Here is a 14,212-nt window from a genome sequence, read left to right as displayed (position 1 = left end):
GAGACCATGGCCTGAAGCTCCTTGGTGAGGTCCACCCTCTCACCTGGACTTGCCCATCACCTTAACTCACCTTTCCCCTGCCTGCGTGTGCTCCTCCCCCTCCCCCCACCTTCTTATTCTGGCTTCTGCCCTCTTCCTTTCCAGTGCTGATGGAGGGTCTTGGCCTGAAATGTTGACTATTTATTTCCCTCTATGGATGCTGCCTGACCTGCTGAGGTCCTCCAACACTTTGTGTGTGTTGCACCAGGTTCCAGCATTGGCAGAATTCCCTGGGTTTCCTCTGGTGCTCTGGTTCCTTCCCCCCCCCCCCACCCCGCCACATCCTAAAGATGTGCTCGTTGGTGGGTTAACTGGCTGCTGTAAATTGTCTCCAGAGGGGTAGAATCTGGGGCACATTATGGGAATGTGGGGGGAATGAAATGGATGCTTGATAGTGCAGATGGAGTGGGCCGAAGGGCCTGTCTCCCTGCTGTGTTTAAATGGAGCCTGTGGAAATGAAATCAATGTCCTCGGATTCAAAGCCCTTCCTCTCACTCCAGTCCCTGGGCCACACATTTTAATCATTGACCTATTCAAACCAAGTCAACCCCACTGCAACCGGGGGCGGGGCTCTGGTCCTGTGGGCGGGGCTGTGCCTCTGTGGGCGGGGCTCTGGTCCTGTGGGCGGGGCTGTGCCGGAGAGCGGTGCGGCGGGAGCCGGCTCGGGAGCAGCTGCTGTGAGTATCCCGGGGGGAGGGTGCGGGCGGCGGGCTGGTCCGTCCCGTCCCGTCCCGTCCCGGGGGGAGCTGGAGGCTGGAGGCTGGGCTGGGCTGGGCTCCGGGGGGAGGGGGGATCGGGTTCGTTCAGCATCAGGTCGGCGTCTCCGACCGCAGTCCCGGGGCTCCCGGCCGTCGGTGATCGGCCCCATCCCCCCCGTCCCTCTCCCCTCCTCACCCCTCTCCCACAGACCCTCCTCTTCCCCCCCCCCCCAAACCTATTCGGCCCCCCCTCCCCTGTCCCGCCGCCGCTCCACCCACGACCGCCAACGCATTTCTGCAGCCGGACAGTTCCAGACAAAAGAATTCACTCCCCCCCTCCACCCCGTCCTCCCCCTGCCCCTCCACCGTCTCCTTCCTCCCCCCACCTCCCCGTCCTCTCTCCCCCACATCCCTCCCCCCCTCCCCCATCCCCCCTTCCCCCTCCCCCATCCCCCCTTCCCCCTCCCCCACATCCCTCCCCTCCTCCTCCCCTCCCCTTCCCCCCTCCCCCACATTCCCCCCTCCCCCTCCCCCTCCCCCCCACATTCCCTTCCCCCCAACATCCCCCTCTCCTCCACCCCCCCCCCCGTCTTTCTGCAGTCATCCTTTCTGACGGGGGTTTGTTGCTGTTGCTACTGTCCTCCCCCAACTGTGTGCAGGTCCCGTTGTCCCTCCCGTGTCCGGTGTGTCCTCGATCCTGGATGCATGTGTGAAACTGCTCCATCTTTGACCTTTGCCTTCCCCGTGATAAGAGCCAGTCTTTACTTGATTCAGACAATGTGATACTTGCCAAAGGTGATGTGTATTTGTGGGATGAAGGGTTTGCTCTCCCGGGTGCCTGGGGGTGTCTTTCCCCGTACCCTGGGCTGGCTGGCAGTGTGGTCTCAGGCATCGCTCAGATTCTGACATTTGGTATCCGGGTCCCACCGACATACTGCCAGAAACCGCGGGCAGGAGCTGTGGTATTCAGGCAACTATTGGTTCCTCAACAGATGCCACGCAAAGTTAGACTTGCCTTCTGTTTTCTCGTTGTATGTGGTGGGAGCTTGATCAGATTACCTTGCTGTGGTGTTGTCTGAGTTCTCGGTCACTGCACTCCATAATAGTGCATGTCTGGGTGTCCAGAGGTGTGAAAGTCCTGTACAATGCATGTTCTGTTGTGTGTATGTATGGGCAGGTCAGGGAGATCTGCCCAGTTGGGGTGTGTAAGTCACGGGCAGGCTGTGTGCTCCCTGCTCACATCACTTTGCTCCAGAGTTTGTACGTCTGTGTTTCTCTGAAAGCTCTGACACCACAGATTGTGCTGGGATCGTTGGTGGCCTTGCTTGGGACTCTTGTCTGCAATGAGTTGTGTGTTAGTGGGTTTGCTATTTTGTCCTCGTCCCCATCTCTCTCACTTCCATTGTGTTTTTTGAATTAAGTCACTACAATCGCTGTTGTATCATTGCACCAGAGTTCCGAGGTCAGCGCTTTGTAAAAATAAGGAAACCCTGAGGAGTGTGTGTAGAAAGGGAAGGTTGGTCAGCAGATCTGCAACTTGCCATCTGCATACCTCCATCTATTTACACAACTGCATCAAATATCAGATTTCAAATGGCAATTGTTGCCTGTCTTTGAAAGCAGACTCCAGATTTTCACTTTCACTTGTGGTGTCACCTAACCGTAATTTTAAAGTTATATTTGCTGTTCTCCCAGGACAGGATGCTTTCCTCTAACCTTGTCATCTCCCCGATTAAATCCTTTAATCAACTTAAAGGCATCCATTAAATCATCTTGATCTTTTACAAACAGCCAATAGGGGTCTGGCCAAGGCAGCTGGGATCACTTTGGGCGGATGGGAGAGCTGCTGGATACTGGGCCCTTTGCTGTGGTCACCCTGAGGCTCTGAGATTTGAAGCAGAGGGTATGATACAAACTGTGGCCTGGAGTAAGGATGGGGGATCCTGGATCCCTGCCTCTACCAGTGCTAGTCAAGCAGTCCAGTGTGGGCTTTGAACCCACATCCTCATGCCCTACTCCCTTAATTCCTGTGATAAAGTTCTCACCTTAATTATTGGTAAGGAGGTGCCATTTTCCACCCTGAGTTGCTGGGTTTGATCAGCTGTTGTGAGCTCCAACATGTCACTCCTCCACATCATGTCCTTTTCCAGTACCTGTTCTCCCCACCCTCAACCCCATCCCTCGGCACTCTTTCCCCTCTCCCCTCGACTCCATCCCTCGGCTCTCTCCCACACTCCACCTCTGTCGTCACTCCCCTGATCACGTCACGGTGAAAGGTTGTGTGTTTGTAATGTTTCATTACCTCTGAATTGGAGCCACACTAAGGAGAGTTGTGGGGAGCCCAATGAGTTAACGTCTAACAGGCTGTTGTTGGTGTTGGGGAAGATTCTGAGCCTCCCTCTTCCTCATTGTGGTCGCAACATCAAAGCTTTTCCATTCTCCAAGCAGAGCACTGTTCCGCTGAGTGCACTGCTCACAGGAGAGGCACCTGGAGTCCACACCAATGGCATTCCTTGGGAAATGAGCACTTGTTCTCCTGTCATCTGGTCTGGGGATTGGTGACCCCTGATGCTGCTGGACTGAGCCACCAGCTGAGGCACAGCCGCTTCCTCGGGTGGTGAAGTGAATCGATTATTTGAAATATCCAGAAGGTGTCTTTTGCTGTAATTATTTACTGTGTGCTTCATCTTCGCTCAAACATCTGCCCAGTTATCAGCGAACCAACGGGTCTGCAGTTAACCACCTCTGGCTGAGTTACTGGCTGGTCTTGGTGTTCTGGGAGCGATTACAGGAACAGGAGTTGGATCTCCTTCAGACTCCTGGGACACGTAATCTGTGTCACTGTTGAATTCTCCCATTCCCAATTCAACCTAGGACAGGATTGTTTATCTACATGTCTCAGTTTTGTTCCCAGTAAAGTTGAACTCAGAGTGGAGGAGGACCACAGGTCCTCTTCACCCTGTCAGTTTTCACCGTGTCCCTGCACCAGTGACTCAGGACTTCTTCCCAGCATTTCACCAGTTCTCGCTCATGTCTGTCTTCTGGTTAGAATTCTAAGTGAAGAAATTTGCAGCCACCCAGCAGCCTTTAGGATGTAGTGGTTAGTGTAACGCTATTACAGCGCCAGCGACCCGGGTTCAATTCCCGCCGCTGTCTGTAAGGAGTTTGTACGTTCTCCCCGTGACTGTGAGAGTTTCCTCCGGGTGCTCTGGCTTCCTCCCACATTCCAAAGGTGTACGGGTTAGGAAGTTGTGGGCATGCTATGTCGGTGCCGGAAGCGTGACGACACTTGCAGGCTGCCCCCAGAATGCACTATGCAAAAGATGTATTTCACTGTGTGTTTCAATGTACATGTAACTAATAAAGAAACCTTTGAAGAGCAAGAAGGCATTCACCATTCTAGGCTTTATCAGTGGAGGTCTTGAGTATAAAAGCAAGGGGCCCATGCTGAGTCTGTACACAACACGTCCTGCACCAGCTGGAGTTCTGTCCTCAATTCTGATCCCACGTTACAGGAAGGACGTGAAGGCTTTAGTGAGGGACGAAGATCTACAGTTACAAGGGTAGATGGAAAGGCTGGAACTGTTTTCTTTCCTGAAAACTGAGGGAAGGTTTGATTGAAGTTTACGAAATGACGAGGGGTTTAGTCAGAGAGGACTAGAGGTGGGCGCTCCCTTTGGTGGAGAGGTCATGGACTGGAACTCTGTGACCAGTGGTGTTCCACAGGGATCAGTGCTGGGACTTCTGTTGTTTGTGATTATATAACGGATCTGGGCAAGAATCTAGGTGGACTGATCAGTAAGTTTGCAGATGGCACAAAAATTGGTGGAGTCATGGGTCGTGAGGAAGGTCAGAGCAGGATACAGACCAGTTGGAAATGTGGGCAGAGAAGTGGCAGATGGAGTTTAATCCGGGCAACTGTGAGGTGTTGCACTTTGGGAGGTTGAATGTAAGGGGAGAGTTCACAGTAAATGGCAGGACCCTTGGGAGCACGGATTTACAGGGGGATCAAGTAGCCAGGGTGGTAAGGAAGGCATACAGTATGCTTGCCTTTGTTGATCAGGGTGTTGAGTGTAAAAGTTGGCACGTCGTGTTGCAGCTGTGTAAAACATTAGTTGTGCCACATTTGGAGTACGATCCCTCCCCAGGTCACAGCAGGGTTCTGTCCCTGTGAACTGTTCGTAACCCAGACCGTTTGCAAGTCAGAAATGTGGCCACGAGTGGAGTCCCCACCCAGCAGGAGACGTTTGCAGATCCACCCCACTGCTCTCCCAGTGTGTTTGTGCGTATGTACCGGGCTATACACCGGTCGGCTGCTCAGGCTGGGGAGGGCCCTTCCTGTGTGCTTTTCTGGTCTCCACAGGAAGGATGTGGAGGCTTTGGAGAGGGTGCAGAAGAGGTTCACCAGGATGTTGCCCGGATTAGAGAGCAGTAGCTCTAAGGAGAGGTTAGACATCCTTGGATTATTTTCTCTGGTCGTCTGAGGCCGAGGGGAGACCTGATAGAAGTTTATAAGATTATGAGAGGGGTAGATAGTCCTTTTTCCAGGGTGGAAATGTTAAATACTAGAGGGTGTAGGATAAGGTGAGAAGGGGAAGGTTTAAAGGAGATGTGCGGGGCAAGTTCACAAGAGTGGTGGGTGCCTGGAACATGCTGCCAGGGGAGGTGGCAGAAACACGTACAATAGCCACATTTAAGAGGCACTTGGATGGACATACAAACAGGCAGGGAGCAGAGGGATGTGGACCAGCAGAGGCATGTGGGATTAGTTACTTCAGCATCATGGTCAGTGCAGACATGGTGGGCCGGCGGGCCTGTTCCTGTTCTGTCCTACAGTAATGGTCAGAGAATTATAAGTGACGTGGGGGGAGCTTTGTGTCTGGAATCTTTGATGCACTGCCTCTGTCGTGTTGGCAGCTTCCATTGTGGACTTCAAGAGGGAATTGGATGAAGATATGGCGAGGGAAAACTCTCTGGTACCATCCACTGGCCCCTTCTCCATGACAAGCATACGGTGAAAGGGCCAGTAGATGGAACCAGAGAGTTCCTCTGGTACAGAGCCGGTGCAGACAGGATGGACTGAATGGTCTCCTCTTCTACGATTGTGTGGTGATTAGGCTAAAGACCCTATAGTTTGACCTGAGACCGGATATCCCTTAGCACAGATCAGTATGTGAGCTGCTCTACCTGACCAGGAGTGTGGTGATCCTATTGGAGTTGGTAGAGGAGAAATGCTGGGAAAACAGGGCATGATTAATGTGGGTACCAGGTCCAGATGGATTGCTGAGGGGTTGAATTATTCTAACCACAGATGTTGGCCATAGTCTTCCAGTTTATCTGAGACTGGGAGTGGTGAGAGGGGACCAGAGCATTCCCAATGCTGTACTTCGTTCGAATATGCTGTCCAAGTAGGCAGGGCCCTCTCTACACACGCCCATGTTACATTGTGTAATAACAGAAAGCCAGCACCAATTATTGAGGTGATTGCAGTTATCTAGCCACTGAGTTTTTTTTTGTTGAGGTTACAGCAACGTGGACATTGTTATGGACGTGGATCCCAGAAGGTATTTGATGAAGTGTCACAAAATGTGAAGCAGTGAGTGGGGAGATGAGCCTTCTGTTGGAAACTGTTTCAGGGACAGGAAGTGGTGACTGGTTGTTTCTGAGCTGGACAAAGGTAGACGGTGCTGTTCTCCAAAGGGCACCGGCATCCTTGCTGTAGGTTAATGACGCGATTTGGTCATCGTTTCCAAATTTGCAGGCATTGAAGAATTAGGAAGCGTAAACGTGGAGGATAGTGGCAGGCAGGCTGGTGACTTGGGCAGGTGTGTGGCAGCTGCAGTTGAGCACAGTGAGTGGAGAGGAAAGGATGAATGTTAAGGGGACCATTTTGAAGGCTTTGCAGGAGTGGGCAGACCGAAGTGTACAAATCTTTGCAGGTGGCAGGGCAGGTCGAGGAACATATTGGGCTTTGTAAATAGAGACACAACGTCCAGGAGCGAGGAAGTTAAGCCAAAGCTATGTAAGGCGCGGGCTGATTACAGTGGGGCTATCGTGTGGTCCTCTTGGGAAGAATGTGGGGGCCCGTGGGAAGGTGCATGGAAGATTTTGTAGAACAGACCCAGGACTGTGGGACTTTGGACGTGTGGACAAGGTGAACCAGAGCTGCTGGCAAGTGTTTTGACATCCACATATTTTGGGTGATTGGCTAAAAGATCTCAGGTAACAGGAGGGAAAGGTTTTGAGTGCATCAGGTATCAAGGATACTTGAATGGGCAGTGGGAAGTGGTGAATACTTGGTGAAGAGAAAATGCAGGGAAATCTCTTGTTTTTGTAGAGAGCTAGTATGGGCTTGAAGGGCCAGATAGCCTCCTCCCACACTGTAGTTGTTCTGTGGTTGGGAGGTGACGTTAAACTGAGACCTCACCTGTCCCCTCAGTGGGTGTAGACAGCAGGAGGTCCTTTCCATGTCCAAGGGTCGACGTCCCGGGATGGAACGCAGGGTGTAAAGGGGCAGTGTGTAAGTGCGGACCTCCTGTTGTTTCGGAAGGTCCTGCCTACTGTCTGTATCCGGAGTGGTTGAGGGCTCTGCTACCTGCTGCAGAGCCCATTATCCTGAATGCCCAATGCGGGGTGGGGGGTCCCGGGACCAATCCCAGTGGGATGTGCTACCTGTCTCCGTGGCCCCACCTCAGCCCGTTGGAGTATCTCTGTCCCATCTGCCCCTCTCTGGGGTGGCAGGGCAAGCTGGGGCAGGCAGTAAGTGGGGAGTGTAATTCCAGCTGCCAACACCTCAGACAGTAAACGCAGGAGACCATTCAGCCCATTCAGACATTGCTGGCTCCCAGCAGAGCAATCCCTCGCACATGCCCAGCAACACCCCAGGACTCCTTGCCCACACTAGGGGCAATTTTCAGGAGGTATCTAACCTACAGGTGCACCTATGGGATGGCAGACTCCACACAGACAGCAGCCGAGGCCAGGAACCAAGCCGGCTTCCTGCAATGGTGATATAATAATTTACAGCAGCGACCAGATGATTGGCTGTTGCCGGCTCAGGACTTTCTGTGCCTGGTTTCCCTGGCCTACAGCAAGCTTCTTGTGCCTGCGCTCGGGGCCGTGGCATGTGGCAGTAACTGGTATTGAACTCACTGCCCAGATGATCCCTCCCCTCCTCAGTACTGCTCCCAGGTGGTCCTGGGATGGTTCTATTGCTTCTGCCTTATTCTTTCCATCCGAACTGTGCTCTGGGTGTGCGGAGTGTGCTGAGAGTTGCCCTGCGCTTCGAAGGCTGGCGTGGATTTATTGTAAGTTCAGTGTGTGGGGGAGGGGTGTGTGTGGTCAGGGAGGGGGAAGCACCACGGGGTGGGTGTGTGGGTGTTGCATTGATGTGTGGTCTGGGGTTGTCTCTGCTGACGAGTGACGGAGCCCTTGTCTGACCAATAACTGCAGTCACCAGTGGTGACGCAGGGACCGGACCCGGTGCAGGTGCCCCGACACCACATCCATGCGTCGTGGAAGCTCAAACACTGGGAGCAGCGGCCCACCCTACAACGTGCGCGCCTCTCGCCAACCCCCCCCCCCCCCCCCGCCCCATCTGTGGACTCTCTCCCGGTCCCACGTCAAGCACCCAGGGAACCAGGAGGAGAGGCACCGACTGAGGTCCCGGTTTAGGTTTTACCTGACCTGCCCAACCTCTCCACGGAACTGGGTCTCCATGGTTGAGACCGTTGACCCAGATGCTGCATTCAGACCCACTGTGTCAATTGGAGCAACTTCAATCAGTTATTGCAGATGCAACAGCAAAGTTTAAAAGGCATTTCGACAGGAACATGAAAAGGGAGGGATGGAGACCATGTGTGGGCAGATGGGATTACTTTAAATAGGCATCGTTGTTGGCCCAGACACTGTGGGCCGATGGGCCTGTCCTGTGCTGGTCGATTAAATCTATAATTAAAAATCTGGAGTTAGTTACAGTGACCATGGAGGGTTTTAAAACCATTGCAACACACACAATTTGCTGGAGGAACTCGGCAGGTCAGGCAGCATCCATGGAGGGAAATGGTTGTAAGACCATCGAGTTTGCGGGAGGGAAGTTGGCCAATCCTTGTGTGATGAACTTTTACCTGCACAGGAAGGGGCGGCTGAGGATGGACAGTAAATTCCTGAACTGGCAGCAACTTCTTGTAAACAAACTCGACTCTTGCCTAAGGAGGCGGCCAGGGTAAGGCTGTTCTCGATCTTGTGGAGCAAGAGAGGGTTAATTGATGATGTTGTCAGGGACCTGTGGGGAAGGGTGACTGTAATTTGATGGAACTTGACATTGAGATTGAAAGTGTTGTGGTTCAGTGTGAAACTCGGGTCTTTGGACAAAGGAAAGGACAAGGGTGTGAGAGGAGCAGTGGCTGTGGTTGATTGGGAGAACTCAGCGGAAGGAGACGCAAGACTACAGATGCTGGGATCTGGAGCAAACCCAAACTGCTGGAGGAACTCAGTGGGTTGGGCAGCATCTGTGGTGGGGGGTGGGTGGGGGGGGGGTAGGGATGCTAAAGCAGGGTCTTGTTCTGAACTGTTGACCCCCCTCCTGCCTCCACAGATGCTGCTTGACCCAGACTTCCTGCAGCAGGTTTGTTTTCTCGCTTATTGGAAGGCATGATGTGGACCGCTTGTGGTTACTGTTTAAAGAAATAATGTGCAAGTTGTAGAAGAAATACATTCCTTTAATGGCACAGAAACCCAACAGGAAAAGTGATTCATCCTTGGCTGACAGAAAAAATAGAGATTATATTAAGTCAAAGGAAGAGGCTTATAGCGTTACCAGAAATAACGTGAGATCCCAGAACAGGGAGCGTTTTGGAACTCCGCAAAGGAAGACCAAGAAAGGCAAGGTAGTATATGAGAGTAGACTGGTATGAAACACGACAGCAGACTGTATGAAGAAGAGAAAAGCAAGTGAATATAGCAATGCAGGAGGAGTTTGTGATGAGGGGTAAGGAAAGTGCAGAGGAAAGCTCTCTAAATCTGCCGGATGTATTGATGACTGGGGCCAGTGAGGAGGAATTGAATAATTGGTTTATTGTGGTCACACGTACACTGAAAAACATTGTCTTGCATGCTATCCATATGGATCACTTCAAAGCTCAAGTACATCGAGGTAGTACAAAGGGAAAAGCAGAAACAAGGCAGGATAAAGTGTTACAGTCACAGAGAGAGCGCGGTGCAGGTAGACATGGTGCAGGGGCCACCACAAAGTTTATTGTGAGGTCAAGTTCATCTTTATTTATCGTACAAGAAATCGTTCAAGAGTCTTATTACAGCGGGATAGAAGCTGTCCTTGCACCATGAGCTATTAGCCAGAAAACGCTGCAAGGGAAATTAGTGACCATGTAAGTTGATAAATCCAAAGGTGCTGAGATCCAGGAGTTTAGGAGATGGCCTTAGAGACTGAATGCTGTGGTTGTCATGTTCCAGGGTTCTATAGATTCTAGGTTGGAGGGTTGCAAATGTAACCCGACCATCTAAGAAAGGAGAGAGAATGGGACCACTGACCTGTTGGTGTAATGTGAGTGACGCAGGGAGTGCTGGGGTCGGTAGTGAAGTAACAGAACACTTAAGAATAACAGGATTGGTAGAGTCAACGTGGATTTATGAAAAGAATCTGATGCACTTTGAGGATGTGACCAGCAGAATAGATCAGGGAACCAGTGGGTGTGGTGTATTGGGATTGTCGATAGGGGTCTGAGTGCAGAGAGTGGAGGGATATGGACATTGTGTAGGCAGAAGGGATTAGTTAGGCTTTTAATTACCAGTTTAATTACCAGTTCGGGGAACATTGTGGGCCGAAGGGCCTGTTCCTGTGCTGTACTGATCTGTGTCTGAAAAGGTCCCACAGAAGAGAGAGATCAACAGGGTTGGAGCACAGGGAGATGGGGTAATATTTTGATGGATTGGGATTTGATTATTGGACAGCAAAGAGTGGGGATATGTGGATTGTTCTGGGGTGTGACGTACTGCAGGGTTCTGTACTTAGTCACCGTATCAGCTGTTTGACTGTGGGGACCAAATGTCATATTTCCAACTTTGCTGATGATGCAACGCTGGGTGGGATTGTGTGTCAGGAGGAGGATGTAGAGAGGCTTCAAGGGCAGTGGGCAAAAACATGACGGATAAAATATTCAGTGGAAAAATGAGAAGTTAGAGAGTCACTGAGTTGTACTGGGTGGAGTGTAGAACAGTACATCACAGGACAGGCCCTTCAGCCCACTATGTCTGCACCGAACACGATGCCCAATTAAACTAAATCTCTCCTGATCCATATCCCTCCATTTCCTGCATGTTCATGTGTCTGCCTAACAGCTTCTTGAACACCACGATTGTATCTGCCTCCACCCCCACCCCTGGCAGCCCGTTCCAGGCACCCACCACTCTCTGTGTAAAACAAAAACCTGCCCCACACATCTCCTTTAAACTTCCCCTCCTCTCACCTTAATGCATGCCCTCTAGTGCTTGACATTCCTACCCTGGGAGAAAGATTCTGACTGTCTACCCTATCTCTGCCTCTCATAATTTTGTAAATTTCTCTTGTCTCCTCTCAGCCTCTGCTGCTCCAGAGGAAACAACCCAAGTTTGTCCAACCTCCATAGCTCATACCTTCTAATCCAGGCAGCAACCTGGTAAATCTCTTCTGCACCCTCTCCAAAGCCTCCACATCCTTCCTGTAAAGCAGCGACCAGAACTGCACACAACACTCCAAGTGCGGACTGAACAAAGTTTTATACAGCTGTTATGTGACTCCCTGACTCAATGCCCCGACCAATGAAGTCGTACACCACCTTTACCACTCTATCTACTTGCGTGACCACTTTCAGGGAGCGATGGACTCAGACCCCAAGATGTCTCTGTACATCAGTGCTGTTAAGAGTCATGCCTTTATACTTTCACATCTCACTTGTTCAGATTAAACTCCATCCGCCCATATCTGTAACTGATCTGTATTCTGCTGTATCCTTTAACAGCCCTGTCCACAGCTCCACCATTCTTTGTGTCATCTGCAAACTTACTAGCCCACCCATCTACATTTTCATCCAAGTCATTTGTATATCACAAATACAGGCCCTTTGGCCTAACCCGTTCATGCCAATCAAGGTGCCTACCTGAGCATGGCCTATTTGCCTGTGTTTGGCCCACATCCCTGTAAACCTTACTGATCCAGTACCTGTCCAAATGTCTTTTAAATGTAATTGTACCCGCCTCTACCCACCACGCTTTGTGTAGATAAAGTTGCCCCTCAGGTCCCCTTTAAATCCTTCCCCTCTCACCTTAAACCTGCACCCTTAAGTTTTAGACTGTGACCATCCATCTTATCGATGCCCCTCATGATTTTATAAACTTCTATCAGGTCACCCCTCAGCCTCCTTCCCTCCAGGGAAACAGTCCCAGCCTGTCCCTTCTCTCCTTACAACTCGAGCCCTCCAGTCCCGGCAACATCCTTGTGAATCTTTCCTGCCCCCTCTCCAGTTTAGTCACATCCTTCCTATCGTATGGTGACCAGAACTTCACACACACATTCCAGGTGCGGTCTCACCAGCGTCACGTACAGCTTGTCCACTTTGCCACACGGAACAGAAGGCAAAGTATTTGTCCAGTGGTGAGAGGCTGGGTAGTGTTAATATTCAAAGGGACCAAGGTGTGATTGTACACAAGTCACTGTCAGCCAACCTATAGGAGCAGCAGGGGGTTAAGAGGGCAAATGGTGTGTTGGCCTTTATTATGTGAGGATCTGGATGCAGGAGTAGGGAAGTCTTATTGGAGTTATACCGGGCCTCGTTGACACCGCAGCTGGAGTGTTGGGTAGAGTTGTCTCCTGTCAGAGAGAGGACACCGTTACAACAGAGGGTGTGCAGTGAAGCTTCACCACACTGACTCCAGGGATGGTGCGATTGTGGGATGGGGAGTCAGTGAGAAGACCAGAGCGGTATCTTCCAGAGTTGGGGATGAGAGGGGATGATGCGGAAGTGTACAGAGTTCATGGATTTACCTACTTTCCTGTGATTGCTTCTCTCTCGTGTGGCCTGCACCAGGGACAATTACCCACCAGCACGTCTTTGTGATGTGGCAGGAAACTAGAACACGCAGGGGCCATGCAGTTTGGGGGGAGTGGGGGGTGAAGGACACACCACCCAGACAGCACCAGGGGTTAGGGTTCACTCTGGGTCACTGGAGGTCAGGGTTAACTCCAGGTCACCAGAGGTCAGGGTCACGGGCTGTGTGGCAACAGCGCAGGGAGGAGATTTAACCCGACTGTGGAGTCTAGGACCAGTGGGCACAGTTTGAGAATGGGGCTGGTGAGTTGTATTCACTCAGAGGGTGGTGAACCTTTGGAATTCTCCACCCTGGGGTCTGTGGAGGCTCAGTCACTGACTTCATTAAAGATGGGCAGATGAATGAGTGCAGCGGAGAGAGAGTGTGCTGGAGCAGTGAGACCCAAACACTGCACTGGTTGGAAACGTGATGTTGGAAATGCTCGGTGGGTCAAGCCACGTCTGTTCCAGCGGAGGGCCTGTATCAGGGCTGGTTAGTTCCAACACTGGTTATCTGTGATTGTTGAATTCGGTATCGAGTCTCAAAGGCTGCGATGTTCCTGGATGTTAGGGGGATCCAGGGCTGGAAACTGGTGCTGAGGGAGAAGATCAGTTATGATCTCAATGAATGGGGAAGCAGGACTGAGGGCGGTCCTCCTATGCCTACTTCTCATGATATCAAAGACGGTTGCTCTGTTCTGTCTGCAAGGGTGACCTGAGCTTCCATTCTCACTGCGACCTCGGTCTTTGACCTCCTGCACTGTACAACAAAGCCTGGGCACCTTGCAGCCTTTGGGACTTGACACTGAATTCAACAGTTTCAGATAACTAGCCTTTCCTATTTGTGTCAGGACTGGCCAGTGCTGATGTAAGTTTTCCATTTTTCTCTCTCCAAAGATGCTGCTTAACCCGCTGAGTATTTCTAACATGCCCTTTTGTTTCAGGTTTTCAGCAGCTGCAGTGTTTTGGGCCTCTCTCTCCCAGCATGTTGATTTTCTCTCTCTGATGCCCACGTTCAGTTTCCTCTGTGTACACTCTGACTGCTTAGCTGTGAGTAACAAGGATTCAATTCCCTCTCTGAGATGGCACCAAAGTTGTGTCACCCGGGCAACCCTGGTCTCCACCTTCTCACGGACACCCCCTTGGCTCCCTCCACCAGCCTCACTTTCACCGCTCCGTAACATGGGGAGGGAGGGGGGTTGAGGGGATGTAAGGATGAAGGCCGAGATTCACCAAACTCTGTGAATTATCTCATTCACTTTGTTGATCCTGGGTTGATATTTCTGCTGCTGGGTCTGCATCGGTTATTCTGCTGTCTGTGGTGGTTTTCCACACCACCTGGCCAATCAGATGTTGACTTTGGTACTGTGTGCATGAGTAATTTGTGGTAACCAT

The 14,212-nt window shown here is 51.5% G+C and overlaps 1 protein-coding gene across 3 annotated transcripts in view; it reads left to right on the top strand.

Annotated features, from left to right (window-relative positions):
* The first annotated feature begins 661 nt into the window (after nt 1–661).
* lpar2a (lysophosphatidic acid receptor 2a) overlaps nt 662–14,212 on the top strand; it is a 63,029-nt gene continuing 49,478 nt past the window's right edge. Inside the window, exon 1 of one of the 3 annotated variants that reach the window (XM_052042103.1) lies at nt 662–716. The gene's annotated coding sequence lies outside the window, so the exon portion shown is untranslated. Of the gene's footprint in view, nt 717–1,636; nt 1,742–14,212 lie in introns of those variants that run through there. The other 2 variants (XM_052042102.1, XM_052042101.1) reach the window with 2 other exon arrangements.

The sequence above is a fragment of the Pristis pectinata genome, chromosome 31 (genome assembly GCF_009764475.1).
Source record: "Pristis pectinata isolate sPriPec2 chromosome 31, sPriPec2.1.pri, whole genome shotgun sequence".
Taxonomy (NCBI): domain Eukaryota; kingdom Metazoa; phylum Chordata; class Chondrichthyes; order Rhinopristiformes; family Pristidae; genus Pristis; species Pristis pectinata.
The sequence above is the reverse complement of the archived record's forward strand: the minus strand, read 5'-3'. Positions and strand labels throughout refer to the sequence as shown.